Below are 15601 nucleotides of genomic sequence, written 5' to 3'. Positions count from 1 at the left end.
TGGGAACGAGGCAGATCAGCCCCCCCCACCCCCCCGCACCTCTAGAGACAGTGTGCCAGTGGCCTGGGCACCAAGGCACCTTCTTGGAAGGGCTCTTTCCGTGGGGCCAGCCCAGAGCTGCTGAACCCAGTGCACAGACTGGGCATCACACACCAGAAGTCTAAACTCAGGACTGTCCGCAGGCCATGGGGGGGTCTGTGCCAGGCTCTTCACCTGTGGGTGCCATCTTCATGTCTGCACTGTGTTCTATGCATCTCTGTCTCCAGGTAACTGCTGTGTGTCAGGATGCCAAGTGTGTTGGGTAGGCCCACCCCAGGGACTCAACTTCAACTTGATGACCCTCTCTTTTAAGTAAGGCCACATTCTGAGGTCCTCAGCATGGGCTGGGACACCAACTCATAACACACAAGGGATTGGAGTCAGTCTTGGGTTTGTCTCGGACACAGTCACTATGCCAGCTCCTGCCCTGGGTGGAACTGACCAGCCCACAGCCACATCAGTGAATGCTGGGCAGTCTCCAGTGCTGCCTGCCTCCTCTCCAGAGCCAGGGCTCAACCTGCATCCTCGTTTAATCTGAAGAACCTTCAGGAACTGTGCTGATGCACACAGGGCTCTGGGGACCCCCAGTGCCCCCACTGAAGCCCAAGGCCACATGGGACCTCTATCCACAATGACCACACAAGTTGCTGCTCCAGTGCGTCCCTAAGGCCAGGCCTCTGGAGATAGCTGTGACCTGATGCCTCTCCTGTCCCTGCTTAGGGCTCAAGCCCTCCTTGCTCCTGGCTGCCCAGTAGTGACTCAGCAGAATAACCCCAGGCAGACCCTGCCACAAAGGGGGAGTTAAAGTGCTTTCAGGACCAGAGCAAATCCCATGATGATCACATGGAGTCAACATCCACCAGATTGTGTAAGCGGGATGTTGGTCGGAAGAGGTGGCCTCTGTGCTCAACTATTCTGACAGGACAGAAAGGTCTCGGCTCTCAGCTTCTATTCAGAGTAGTGCTGGGCACTCTTCAGCACCAACAGGCAGGGACAGGACACAGACTGGTAGGCAGTGAGGAGAGGTGTCCGTGTGGAGGTGGGGAATTCTGTCCATCTGCTGACCCACCCCCTCTCCTCTCTTCTCTCCCTTCTAAGCAGGGGCAGTGGGAAGGGGTCCACCACAGACCTTGGAATGGTACATCAAGGTGGTTTTGTCCCCTGGGTTCTACAAACAGGCAGCACGTGAGCCCTGTGCAGCAGTGCAGATGGACTGATGAATTTGGCACAGGAAGTACGTGCTCACCGCCACAGCGCTAGTTGGCAGAGCCGGGAGGAGAGCTTGCCTCCTCATTGCTGCCCAGCACTTGGCCCCTCATCCTCCAGGTGCACCACCTCCTGCCCATGCCTGCTTCCGGCGGGCAGGAGAGTCAGGACGGACCCGGCCCAGTGGTCCAGGTCTAACCAGGCTGCAGTACGGTCAAGGAAGTTTAAGACCATGGGATGTGAAGTGGTCAGAAGGTGCCACAATGTGCAGCTGAGTGCGTTTTGCCGGAAGCAGGACTCCAGGTGGTGCTACAGCGGCTAGCTGACAGGCATCTCGGAGCAGGCCCCCCAGTGAGAGCCTTTCTGCACAGAACCAGCTCCAAGTCTCTGAGCCAGCACGGCGAGCTCCAGCCTGCAGACAGCTTCAGGGACCAGGACAGGGCAGCCAGGGACTTCCCCAAGCAGACCGGCTCCCTCCAGCAGGAGGTGCCTTTCAAGGCTAGCTTCTCAGAGCAGACCACCCAGTGAGAGCCTTTCTACACAGAGCCAGCCACAAATCCCCGAGCCAGCAGAGAGCTCCGACCCGACCCGCAAGCAGCCTCTGGGACCAGGGCAGGGCAGCCAAAGACCTCTCCAGGCAGCCTCCATCAGCCTCGGGCCCGGTCTGATGGGAAAGCTACTTGCAGTTTGGGTATTTGGTGCTGTGTCCAGCTCCTGTGCAGGGGGCTGTTTTGGAGAGGAAATGTGGCCACTTTGAGGGAAACTGAGGGCCTTTCTGAGAGGCCTGGAGGTAGGGACAAAGAAGGCTACAGGTCTGCAAGCCACCTTCCTAGGAAGCAGCCCCCAGCTGGCCAAGATTCAGGTCCTCCCTCACTCCCCACCCAGCTCACATGAGGGATCCTGTGCCCATCCATTTGCCCTGTGCCAGCCCAAGGCCTTCATGAGGCAAGAAAGTGGGAAGGTCCTGCTCAGAGGTAAATAGGTTCCTCATGTCCCCATTGTCCCTAAGCCTTCCCCAAAGTGTCCAGTTGAATGGAGGGAGAGTACAGGGACTGCAGTTTGCTGCCTGTCAACGCCGTGCAGTTCACTGCTCCCTCCTACAGGAGGAACTTGATGAACTGGTCGCAAGAATGGGTCTTGACCTCACATCTTCATATTTTAAATGTGGTTCCTCTGATTTTATCTCATAATCCATCTTAAATTTTATTCTGGGACCCCTTAACCCACGTAAATGTAACAATTACAGGTGATGCTTAGGTTTGAACGTAGCATCGTAGTGTGTGCTTTATGTTTATCCCACGTTCAAGGATTTGATGCGGTTGTTTGGGGTTTTCTTATTCTTTTCCTCTTTTCTGCCAAATTTGGATTGACAATGTTTCTCATTCATTCCCTTTTCCCCGTACCACCCTAAAGGACTAATAGTGGAAAGTTCCAAATTGACAATCGTCTGGGATATTTTACCATGCTTTCCTCAAAAGTTGATAGAACAGATCAGGAAGGAAATAGAAGATCTGAACAAGCCAATTAATGATCTGGTTGATCTGGGGACACATAGAACACTACATCACAGGATTATTGAATACATGTGCTTTTCAAGCAGGCAACAGACATTAAAAAAAAAAAAACTGACCAAGCAGTTCAAACAAATGTAAAAGTATTGAAATTCTATGAGCATGTTCTCTGACAATGCCTTATCTTTTAAGCTAAAATCAAGCAACAAAATGTAACCAAAAGTTCTATTTATTCAAAAAGTCAGAATTATACTACTAAAGCAACGTATGTGTCAATGAAGACATAATGGAAGCTAGAAGTATTTTGAACCGTAAGCAAATACCACGTGTCAAAACTAGAAGCATAAAGTTAAGTGAGTACGTGGGCACAAGTGAGCTCGTGAAGGCTGGGAACTCAGGAGCTGCCAACAGAAGCAGAGGAAATCCACACGAGAGTGAAATGTTGTGCACATAACAGAATCCGCACAGCCAAAAATGTCATTACCACAGCTGATGACTGACTGGGCTGTGGTGAAATTCGTGGATGACCAGCACCACCAGGCTACACCGTGCACGTCTGTAACCCCACAACTCAGGAGGCTGAGACAGGAAGGTGGAAAGCTGAATTCAGCCTCAGCAACTTAGAAAGAAAACACAAATCGTCTGGGAATGAAAAGGGGACGTGACTACAGATGCCACAGACAAGAGGAAGGTCAGACGACACAAGAGACTTTTTTGTTTTGTTTTGTTTTTTGTTTTTTTGTGGTGCTGGGGATTGAACTCAGGGCCTTGTGCTTGCGAGGCAAGCACTCTACCGACTGAGCTATCTCCCCGGCCCACAAGCGACTTTTTGCCAAAAATCTAAAAATTCAGTTAGAACATTAAGCTCCCACAAGATTACACCTTTAAACTGAACCAACAGGAAAAAACCCGACCGTCCTATACCAATGAAAAAATTGCATCCCTTATGAAACATCTTTCCTTAAAAGGAGCCACAGGCCTGAAGGTGGCATGGGGAAGTTCCACTTCCCATTTAGAGAGGAAATCACCTCGATGAGATACGATCCTTTCCAGAGGAACAGAGAATCATGGGCTTTTGGCTGGTTTCATGAGACAAGCATAACCTTGAAACAAACTTCAGAAGCACTGTCCAGAGAAGAAAATCACTGGCCAGTATCAGAGCATGTACACAGAGGCAGAAGTCCGAAGTAAAATATACCCAAACCACCCATCCATGTATAAGGAAAATAAAACATCATGGCCAGACACGGTGGCACACCCCTATAGAATCCCAGCTACTCGGAAGACTGAGGCAGGAGGATTGCAGATTCAGGCCAGCTGGGCAACTTGTTAACCCTGTCTCAAAATAAAAATAAAGGATCCAAGATGACGGACTAGAGGGTGACTGCATCTCCAGTCGCTCCAGAACCCAAGATTCAAGAAGGGGAGGCATTGAGAGACTCGGACGAAAATAGAGCCACGGGGTGAGTTTCCCCCACCGGGTGAAGCTCAGCCTGGGCAGCAGGCCCGGATAGGGGCGGCTTATCAGAGTAGGGCAGGGCAGCGAGAGTCTTCCACAGGCAGCCCTGCGCACTCCGGCAGTGGGCTCCTCCCACACGGCCAGCTTCTCCAGCTTCTCGGAGCAGGCCCCCAAGTGAGAGCGTTTTTGCACAGAACCAGCTCTAAGTCCCTGAGCCAGCGTGGCAAGCTCCGGCCCACAGACAGCTTCAGGGACCAGGACAGGGCAGCCAGGGACTTCCCCAAGCAGACCGGCTCCCTCCAGCAGGAGGTGCCTTTCAAGGCTAGCTTCTCAGAGCAGACCACCCAGTGAGAGCCTTTCTACACAGAGCCAGCCACAAGTCCCCGAGCCAGTGGAGAGCTCCGACCCGCAAGCAGCCTCTGGGACCAGGGCAGGGCAGCCAAAGACCTCTCCAGGCGGCCCTGCCCCCTTCAGCCACAGGCTCTTTCCATGGGGCTATCCAAGACGGTGGACTAGAGGGTGACTGCATCTCTAGTCACTCCAGAACCCAGGATTCAAGAAGGAGAGGCATTGAGAGACTCGGACTAAAATAGAGCCACGGGGTGAGTCTCCCCCACCGGGTGAAGCTCGGGCTAGGCGGAAGGCCCAGATAGGTGCGGCTTATCAGAGCAGGGAGGGCAGCTAGAGTCTTCCCCAGGTAGCCCTGCTCACTCCGGCGGTGGGCTACTCCCACATGGCCAGCTTCTCGGACAGGGTCCCCAGTGAGAGCCTTTCCACACAGAGCCAGCTCCAAGCCCTGGAACCAGTAGCGGGCTAGGGGCAGCATTCTTCAGACACACTACATTATCAAGTTACTCCAAGACTTCAGGCTACTGAAGGCTAGGAGGTGATCTACACTGGAAATCTACAGGGACACTAGAAGCCAATAGAGGAAATCTGCAATATCTCAGAGTCCCACTGACATCTGACCAATATGAGAAAACAAGGGAAGAAAATGTCCGAAACAAACCTAGATACTATATCAATAAAACCCCATGACAGCACAGCAGAAGAAATGTCAGAAAGGGAGTTCAGAATATACATAATTAAAACAATCAGGGAAGCAAACAAGGAGATGAAAGAGCCAATGCAGGCATTAAATGATCACACCAATCAGCAGTTAAAAGAGCAAATACGGGAAGCAAGAGAGTATTTCAATAAAGAATTAGAGATACTGAAAAAAAACAGGAACCTTGAAATGAAGGAAACAATAAACCAAGTTAAAAACTCCATAGAAAGCATAACCAACAGGAGAGAACACCTGGAAGACAGAACCTCAGACATTGAAGACAAAATATTTAATCTTGAAAACAAAGTTGACCAAACAGAGAAGATGGTAAGAAATCATGAACAGAATCTACAAGAATTATGGGATATCATGAAAAGGCCAAATTTAAGAATTATTGGGATTAAGGAAGGCTTAGAGAAACAAACCAAAGGAATGAACAATCTATTCAATGAAATAATATCAGAAATTTTCCCAAATCTGAAGAATGAAATGGAAAACCAAGTACAAGAGGCTTATAGGACTCCAAATATACAAAATTACAACACACCCACACCAAGGCACATTACTATGAAAATAACTAACATACAAAATAAAGGCCGCGAGAGAAAAGAATCAGATTACATTCAGGGGGAAACCAATAAGAATATCAGCAGATTTTTCAATCCAGACCCTAAAAGCTAGAAGGGGCTGGAACAACATTTACCAAGCTCTGAAAGAAAATGGATGCCAACCAAGAATTTTATACCCAGCAAAACTTACTTTCACATTTGACGATGAGATATCCTTCCATGAGAAACAGAAGCTAAAGGAATTTACAAAAAGAAAGCCAGCATTGCAGAACATTCTCAGCAAAATATTCCATGAGGAAGAGATGAAAAACAATGATGTAAATCAGCAACGGGAGGAACTAGTCTAAAGGAATAGCCAAATAAAGGAGAAACCAAATCATGTCAAAAAACAAAAATAAGTCCAATGACTAGGAATACAAATCATATCACAATAATAACACTGAATGTTAATGGCCTGAACTCATCAATCAAAAGACATAGACTGGCAGACTGGATTAAAAAGAAAAATCCAACAATATGCTGCCTGCAAAAGACTCATCTCATAGAAAGAGATACCCATAGACTAAAGGTGAAAGGATGGGAAAAAACATACCATGCACACGGACACAGCAAAAAAGCTGGAGTATCCATCCTCATTTCAGATAATGTGGACTTCAAGCCAAAACTAGTCAGAAGGGATAAAGAAGGACATTACATACTGCTCAAGGGAAGCATAAATCAGCAAGACATAACTATCATAAATATCTATGCCCCGAACATTGGCTCATCCATGTACGTCAAACAAATTCCAATTCCTTCTCAATTCCAGAAATCAAATAGACCACAATACAATAATAGTAGGTGATTTTAACCCACCTCTCTCACCGCTGGATATATCATCTAAACAAAAATTGAATAAAGAAACCATAGATCGCAATAACACAATCAACAATTTAGACTTAACCGACTTATATAGAATATACGATCCAACAAAGAACGAATACACTTTCTTCTCAGCAGCACATGGATCCTTTTCTAAAATAGACCATGTTTTATGCCACAAAGCTACTGTTAGCAAATACAAGAAGATAGAGATACTACCTTGTACTCTATCAGATCATAATGGACTGAAATTAGAAATAAATGACAGAATAAAAAACAGAAACTTCTCCAATACTTGGAGATTAAATAATACACTATTCTATGATGAATGGATAACAGAAGACATCAGGAGGAAAATTTAAAAATTCTTAGAAGTAAATGAGAACAAAGACACATCAAAATCTCTGGGACACTATGAAAGCAGTACTTAGAGGAAGATTTATTTCATGGGCGCATTCAACAAAAGAAGTAGAAATCAACAAATAAACAACTTAACATTACAGCTCAAAGCCCTAGAAAAAGAAGAGCAGACCAACACCAAAAGTAGTAGAAGACAGGAAATAGTTAAAATCAGAGCTGAAATCAACGAAATTGAAACAAAAGAAACAATCGGAAAAATTAACAAAAGAAATAGTTGGTTCTTTGAAAAAATAAACAAAATTGATAAACCCTTAGCCACACTAACAAAGAGAAAGAGGGAGAAAACTCAAATTACTAAAATTCGGAATGAACAAGGAAATATCACAACAGACACGAGTGAAATACAAAACATAATTAGAAGCTATTTTGAAAAACTATACTCCAACAAAACAGAAAACCTCGAAGACATCAACAAGTTTCTAGAGACATATGAATTACCTAAACTGAACGAGGAGGACATACACAACTTAAATAAATCAATTTCAAGCAATGAAGGAGAAGAGGTCATCAAAAGCCTACCAACAAAGAAAAGTCCGGGACCAGATGGGTTCTCAGGTGAGTTCTACAAAACCTTTAAAGAAGAGCTCATTTCAATACTTCTCAAAGTATTCCATAAAATAGAAGAGGAGGGAACCCTCCCAAACTCATTCTATGAAGCCAATATCACCCTGATACCTAAACCAGACAGAGACACATAAAGGAAAGAAAATTTCAGACCAATATCCTTAATGAACATCGACGCAAAAATTCTCAACAAAATTTTAGCAAATCACATACAAAAATATATTAAAAAGATAGTGCACCATGATCAAGTGGGTTTTATCTGAGGGATGCAAGGTTGGTTCAACATCTGGAAATCAATAAATGTCATTCACCATATCAACAGACTAAAAATTAAGAATCACATGATTATTTCAATAGATGCAGAAAAAGCATTTGATAAAATACAGCATCCCTTCATGCTCAAAACACTAGAGAAAATTGGGGTAGTGGGATCATTCCTTAACATTGTGAAGGCCATCTATGCTAAGCCCATGGCCAATATCATTCTAAATGGTGAACAACTGAATGCATTCCCCCTAAAAACTGGAACAAGGCAGGGATGCCCTCTTTCACCACTTCTATTCAACATCGTTCTTGAGACTCTAGTCAGAGCAATTAGACAAACCAAAGAAATTAAAGGGATATGAATTGGAAAAGAGGAACTCAAACTATCCCTGTTCGCTGATGACATGATTATATATTTAGAGGAACCTGGAAATTCCACCAGAAAACTCTTAGAACTCATAAGTGAATTCAGTAAAGTAGCAGGTTACAAGATCAATGCTCATAAATCCAATGCATTTTTATACATAAGTGATGAATCTTCAGTAAGAGAAATTAGGAAAACTACCCCATTCACAATAGCATCAAAAAAAAAAAGAATACTTGGGAATCAATCTCACAAAAGAGGTGAAAGACCTCTACAATGAGAACTACAGAACACTAAAGAAAGAAATTAAAGAAAACCTTAGAAGATGGAAAGATCTCCCATGTTCATGGATAGGAAGAATTAATATTGTCAAAATGGCCATACTACCAAAAGTGCTATATAGATTCAATGCAATTCCAATTAAAATCCCAATGATGTACCTTACAGAAATAGAGCAAGCAATTATGAAATTCATCTGGAAGACTAAGAAACCCAGAATAGCTAAAACAATCCTCAGTAGAAAGAGCGAAGCAGGGGGTATCGCAATACCAGATCTTCAACTCTATTACAAAGCAATAGTAACAAAAACAGCATGGTATTGGTACCAAAATAGACAGGTAGATCAATGGTACAGAATAGAGGACACGGACACAAACTCAAATACAATTTTCTCATACTAGACAAAGGTGCCAAAAATATGCAATGGAGAAAAGATAGCCTCTTCAACAAATGGTGCTGGGAAAACTGGAAAACCATATACAACAGAATGAAATTAAACCCCTATCTCTCACCCTGCACAAAACTCAACTCAAAATGGATCAAGGACCTCGGAATCAGACCAGAGACCCTGCATCTTATAGAAGAAAAAGTAGGTCCAAACCTTCAACTTGTTGGCTTAGGATCAGACTTCCTTACCAGGACTCCCATAGCACAAGAAATAAAAGCAAGAATCAACAACTGGGATAGATTCAAACTAAAAAGCTTTCTTTCAGCAAAGGAAATTATCTGTAATGTGAAGAGAGAGCCTACAGAGTGGGAGAAAACCTTTGCCACTCATACTTCAGATAGAGCGCTAATTTCCAGAAACTATAAAGACCTCAAAAAACTCTACACCAAGAATACAAATAATTCAGTCAACAAATGGGCTAAGGAAATGAACAGACACTTCACAGACGAAGACCTACAAGCAATCAACAGATATATGAAAAAATGTTCAACATCTCTAGTAATAAGAGAAATGCAAATCAAAACTACCCTAAGATTTCATCTCACCCCAATTAGAATGGCGATTATCAAGAACACAAGCAACAATAGGTGTTGGCGAGGATGTGGGGAAAAAGGTACACTCATACATTGCTGGTGGGGTTGCAAATTGGTGCAGCCACTCTGGAAACCAGTGTGGAGATTCCTCAGAAAGCTTGGAATGGATCCACCATTTGACCCAGCTATCCACTTCTTGGCCTATACCCAAAGGACTTAAAATCAGCATATTACAGAGATATAGCCACATCAATGTTCATAGCTGCTCAATTCACCATAGCCAGATTGTGGAACCAACCTAGATGCCCTTCAGTTGATGAATGGATAAAGAAACTGTGGCTTATATATATACAATGGAATATTACTCCGCCATGAAGAATGATAAAATTATGGCATTTGCAGGCAAATGGATGAAATTGGAGAATATCTTGCTAAGTGAGATAAGCCAATCTCAAAAAACTAAAGGACGAATGATCTCGCTGATAAGCGGATGAGGACATATAATGGGGGATGGGAGGGGTTAGCGTTAGGGTTAGGGTTAGGTTTAGGGTTAGGGATAAGGAGGGCGGTAAGAATGGAGGAAGGAAGGACTGTATAGAGGGAAAAGAGGGGTGGGAGGGGTGAGGGGGAAGGGAAAAATTAACAGAATGAGTCAAACAACATTGCCCTATGTAAAGTTATGATTACACAAATGGTATGCCTTGACTCTATGTACAAATAGAGAAACAACATGTATCCCATTTGTTTACAATAATAAAAATAAATTAATTAATTAAAAATAAAAATAAAAAGGGCTGTGGGTGGAGCTCAGTGATAGTGCATCCCTGGGTTCAAATCCCCAGTACCAAGAAAAAGGGAAGGAGAAGGAAAAAACATCATGGCCATGTTTGATGTGCCTTTGAAATTCAAGAATAATTTTTTTTTGTACCAGGTATTGAACTCAGAGACCCTCCATCACTGAACCACATTCCCAGCCCTATTTTATTTATTTAGAGACAGGATCTCACTGAGTTACTTAGCTCCTCACTGTTGCTGAGGCTGGCTTTGAACTCTCGATCCTTCTGTCTCAGCCTCCCCAGCCACTGGGATTACAGGCATGGACCACCACACCTGGCTTCAAGAATGATTTTAACATTTGAAAACCACCAGTAGCAACTGGCACCATTGTTGAAGGAAGAAAATCATGCGATCATCTCAAGAGCTGCAGAAAGACCATGTGATCAAAGCCCACACCCATACATATTCTATATAAGTTAGAATGAGAAAGGAAATCCTTTGGGAAAAAAGAAAAAAGAAACCCTGCAGGGTCAGAGTTATGGCTCAGCAGTAGAATGCTCGCATAGTGTGTGAGAGGCAGTGGGTTCCACCCTCAACACTGCTTAAAAATACATAAATAAAAATAGAGGTGTCCATCTACAATTTTAAAAAAGCTTAATACTTAACAGAGAGGAGACCACTCAGACACTATTATCAGTCTTATACTGTTCTAGCCAGGTAAGGCAGGAAGCAAACAAAGGTGCAAGGATTAGAAAACAAGCAACGAGGAAGCCCACTCACAGGTGGAATGGTGGCGCACGGAGTCAGTCATGCTGGTGGAATCAATAAAATTAATGAGTTTGTAAGGCAACTGATAAAAAGCCACACCAAACATAACTTAGCAGTTATGAAATCAAAATTAATTTAAAATTTTTTGTCTGTAGCAGGGGGAAAAAATCAAGAATCTATGAATAAACCCACTAAAGATTCACGTGGAGAAAACATGATACTCTCTGGGATTTCCTTCATTCCCTGGCCCTCATAACAACTCAGGTGTCCTCAGTTTACACATGAGGAAGCTGAAGCACAGAGCTTCTAGTCACACAGCAGGAGGGTCATCAAGGTGTGCTTTGAGCTCTGCTTGTCTAGCCTCAGAGCAAAGTAAGACCCTAAAACATGCAGAGCAAGGGTCATGATGAAAACCAGAACTTCAAACTAGACTTGGTGGAGTCTGAGATAATGCAAGGAGGAAGAAAATCGATTATTTTAAAAATTATTAACCTGCAACATCTTTGTGTGTTACTTTTTTGAATGTCTGCTCCCCCTCCCCTGATTGCAAGGACAGCAGATAACATCTATTATCTCTGGCACACACCATGGTTTGCTGGAGGGTCAATAAATAGATACAGGTCTCCCCCGATATCTGCAGGGGATACATTCCAAGACCCCCACGGATGCCTGAAACTGCCAATAGTATCACACCTTACATCTCAAAGCCTTTGCCACCTGAACTGAGCACCTGTTCTGCACCCGTTCTGCACCCCGGCTTAACCTGGGGAGGTTGAAGTGCAATAGCAAAACCAGACAAGTTCCTTTTTCCTGCTTCACAGATAGAGGCTTCTTCTTAGCAACCTCAGCATGGGGTCATTTTTCTTAAGTCAAGATTGGCTTCTCTTTGACATATCCGAATTGCCAGCATTATGACCCTGGAACTTATTAAGTAAAATAAGGGTCACCTGAACACCAGCGCTGGGATTCCATGACAGCTGATCTGATGATCAAGGTGGTTGCTGAGCAACTAATGGGCAGGTGGCATATATACATCATGGACACACTGGACAAAGGGACCATTCAGTCCCGGGAATGATTGCACAAGACTTCATCATGCTGCTCAGGAAGGTGCGCAATTTAAAACTTACCAGTTGTTTACTTCTGGAATTTACCACTTAATATTTTTGGACCACAGGTAACTGAATCCACAGATTGGGGTGGGTTGGGACTTTTATACCAAGTATCTGAAAAACACTTTTATTTGGATTTAAGAAAACAGAGATTTTGTAAAGATGTTGGACTAAGTTTAAAAATTTTTTCCAAGTATTGGTCGAACCTTTGAATTCTTTAAATTTTATTTTTATTGGTGCATTTAAATTACACATTAGTGGAATCCATTGTTACATAAATATAAATGCACACAACATAAAATAGAATTTGGCCAGTGTCATTGCCTAGTGTCTTCCCTTTCCATCCCCTCCTCCCTTTCCTCTACTCTGCAGGGCTGCCTTCTTTCTCATGAGATCTCCTACCCTGTTCTTTCCCCTTTTTTCTCAAGCTTCCACATACAAAACACATACAACTGTTGACTTTCTGAGTTTGGTCTATTTCTCATAACGCTCTCAAGTTCCATTCATTTTCCTGAAAATGACATTATTTCTTTCTTCCTTATGACTGAATAGAACTCCATTGTGTACATATGCCATGTTTTCTTCATCCATTCATCTATCGCCGGACACCAAGGACGGACACAGTAGTTTGGCTATTGTGAACGGTGCTGCCGTACACACGGGTGTGCATGTGTCACTGTAGCAAAATGGCTTCAATTCTTCAGGATAAACACCAAGGAGTGGGACAGCTGATCACATGCCTTGTCTCTGATGGACAGTCCGTACTGATTTCCATACAGAACCTCTGATTCCAACAAACCAAGCTGCTGCCATCAACAGCTATGGCTCCGGCTGCTGCTCCCTGTGTGAGCAGGCTGGTCACATGGTCGTTACCAAAGATGAACCTGTACTATTTCCTCAGCCTGGAGCATCTCTGTCCACCCTGGCACATATTCCTCCATCCTCCACTTTAATTTTTTTGGGGGGTGAGTTCTGGGGGCATAACCACTGAGCCTCAGCCCCAGCCTTTTTAATTTTCTTGAGACAGGGTCTAGCTAACTTACTGAGGCTGGCTTTGAACTTGTGATCCTCCTGCCTCAGTCTCACGAGCCACTGGATTTATAGGTATGTGTCACCACACCTGGGAAACTTTTTAGTGATCCTGGGTTGGAGGTACACTGGGCTTGAATCTTCAAGATGGTGAAGAACAAGCTCCTAGAGCCAGGTTCTCATTGCCGGGTGCTTGTTGGGCTCACCTGGGAAAGGCCGAAGCCCGCCGTGTAAGTGGGTCAGGACCCACCTAGCCATGCCTGTGGATGTGTGCACATGTAAACTCTTGCTGAAATCATACAGAGAAGAAAGGTGCACATCCTCTGACATGTTTCCAGGTTTCCAGGTTCTAACGTGCAGCAGGGGCTGAGAGCCAGTCTTGTTGGCAAAACGTAAAATAATCATGGTCTGTGGTCAAAGTTCCTCTCGGCTTCCTTCCAGCCCTTCTCCCTGCTTGCCACAGGGAGCTTCTCAGTTCTTCCAGGCAGGCTTACGGCGCTTCCTCTGGAGGCAGAAGTTTGCCATGATGGTAGGTGGGCTGAGGAGAGGGACCACAGAGCCCTGAGAGGCCGGAGGCAGCTGCAGGGGTGGGGCATGTGTGTGGCGTGGGGACCCCCAGGTTCTGGGGTCAGTGCCCCCAGCTGAGAAGCCTCCCACTGGCTTTCCCCTCCCTCCACCAACCCAACAATGGAACCTATCTCTCTGGATCCCAGCCACTTGGAAATTCTCAACTAGAGAGCTGATTAAATGAATCCATTCTATTGCCTCCCCAGCCACATGCCCCAGGAAATATTTGCATTTTACCAGAGACTTTCAATGGACTCTCGGGCTGCTGTGAACAGAAAAGGAGGCTATTCTTGGTCTGAGACGTCTTTGCTTGTCCATCAGCCCACACAGAGACGCTTTCTGTGTCAGATCTAGGGCAGAGCAGCAGGAGCAGTGCTTCTGGGATTCCTGCTTCAGAGGAGAATGCTGGTGGAAGAAAAGGGGCTTCAGTTCTAGTGCCTCAGAGCCATCTGCAGGGAAGGGGAAGCAATTGCAGATCAAGCTAGCAGTGCAAAAGAGGCCGAAGGGAAAACCGAGAAGCCACAACGTCCACCCGTCCACCCGTCTTGTCCCTAAAGCTCCTACCCTTGTGTCTGTGAAGTCACGCACATCACTGGACAGGGGATGAACACAGGATGCCTTCCTGTTGCTGGATCTGCCTTCCCAGAGCACAGGTAGACCCTAACCCTAACCCTAACCCTAACCCTAACCCTATCGCTAACCTGATCCAGCAGGAGGGCATCCTGCACATACTCGCCACTGGCCACAGAGTCAAGCTAGACCTCCCAGGAGCTGCCTCAGCTGAGTCCAGCAACCTTGTGCCCTGCTGCCTTCTCCCACAAAACCTGAACTTCAGCCATCCTGGCCTGCTCCCTGTTTCTTATGCACATCTAAGCCCACACATTCTTCCTTACTTTTCTCCGTGCCAGAAATACCCTCCCTCGAATTCCCAGTTGTATTTATCAAAGCCCAACTCAGTTCCTGCCTCCACCCCACAGTCAGAACTAATAACTGTGATAACAATGGTGTCTACTGTTTCTTAAGCACTTACTACATCCAGGAATGGTGGTAAGGACTTTAAAGGCATCGAATCCTCACAGCGATATTATGAAGTTTGTTATTCCCATTTCACAAGTTCAGAACCCAAGAGTCTGAGCAGTTCCGTAGCTTGTCTCAAATCACTCAGCTATGAGGTGCTGCGCAGGTGAAAATCCAGGTAGAACTCCAAGTGCCCTGCTCACTGCTCCCCACTACTGCCCCCTTCAGTTAGTTTAGCCCAAGTGTTCCATGTCACTTGTACATTTACCATTCTAACTACCCAAACCCGCACTGTTTGTTTATCATCTTTTTACTATTCGACAGTTGACTTGTGGCGAACGCCTCTCTGTCCAAGGCTTTTTTCCTGTTCTGAAATCCCCAGAAATAGGATCACCAAGTATATGCAACTTAGGGATCCAGATTTTTCATTAGCAGAATATATCTGTATTAATTTTACAAATTACATCATATAGTGGAATTGATCATTTTTTTCTTTAAAAATCTACAGAAAATGTGAGAGGATAGTACCATAAATATCACATATACTTAACCTATAATTCATTGCTTCTTCATATTTGGCCACGGTTCCATTCATATTCTCTCTCTCTCCCCCTCTCCCTCCCCTACCCCTATATATAGGGAGGATCTTTTCTTATTTGCTGAATCATCTATAGGTAAACTGCAGACATCATGACAATTTCAAATTCTTTATCACATATATCCCAAGAACAATCTTCTATATAATCATAATACTACTACATAATAC

Source organism: Sciurus vulgaris (assembly GCF_902686455.1).
Source record: "Sciurus vulgaris genome assembly, chromosome: 8".
NCBI lineage: Eukaryota > Metazoa > Chordata > Mammalia > Rodentia > Sciuridae > Sciurus > Sciurus vulgaris.
The sequence above is the reverse complement of the archived record's forward strand: the minus strand, read 5'-3'. Positions refer to the sequence as shown.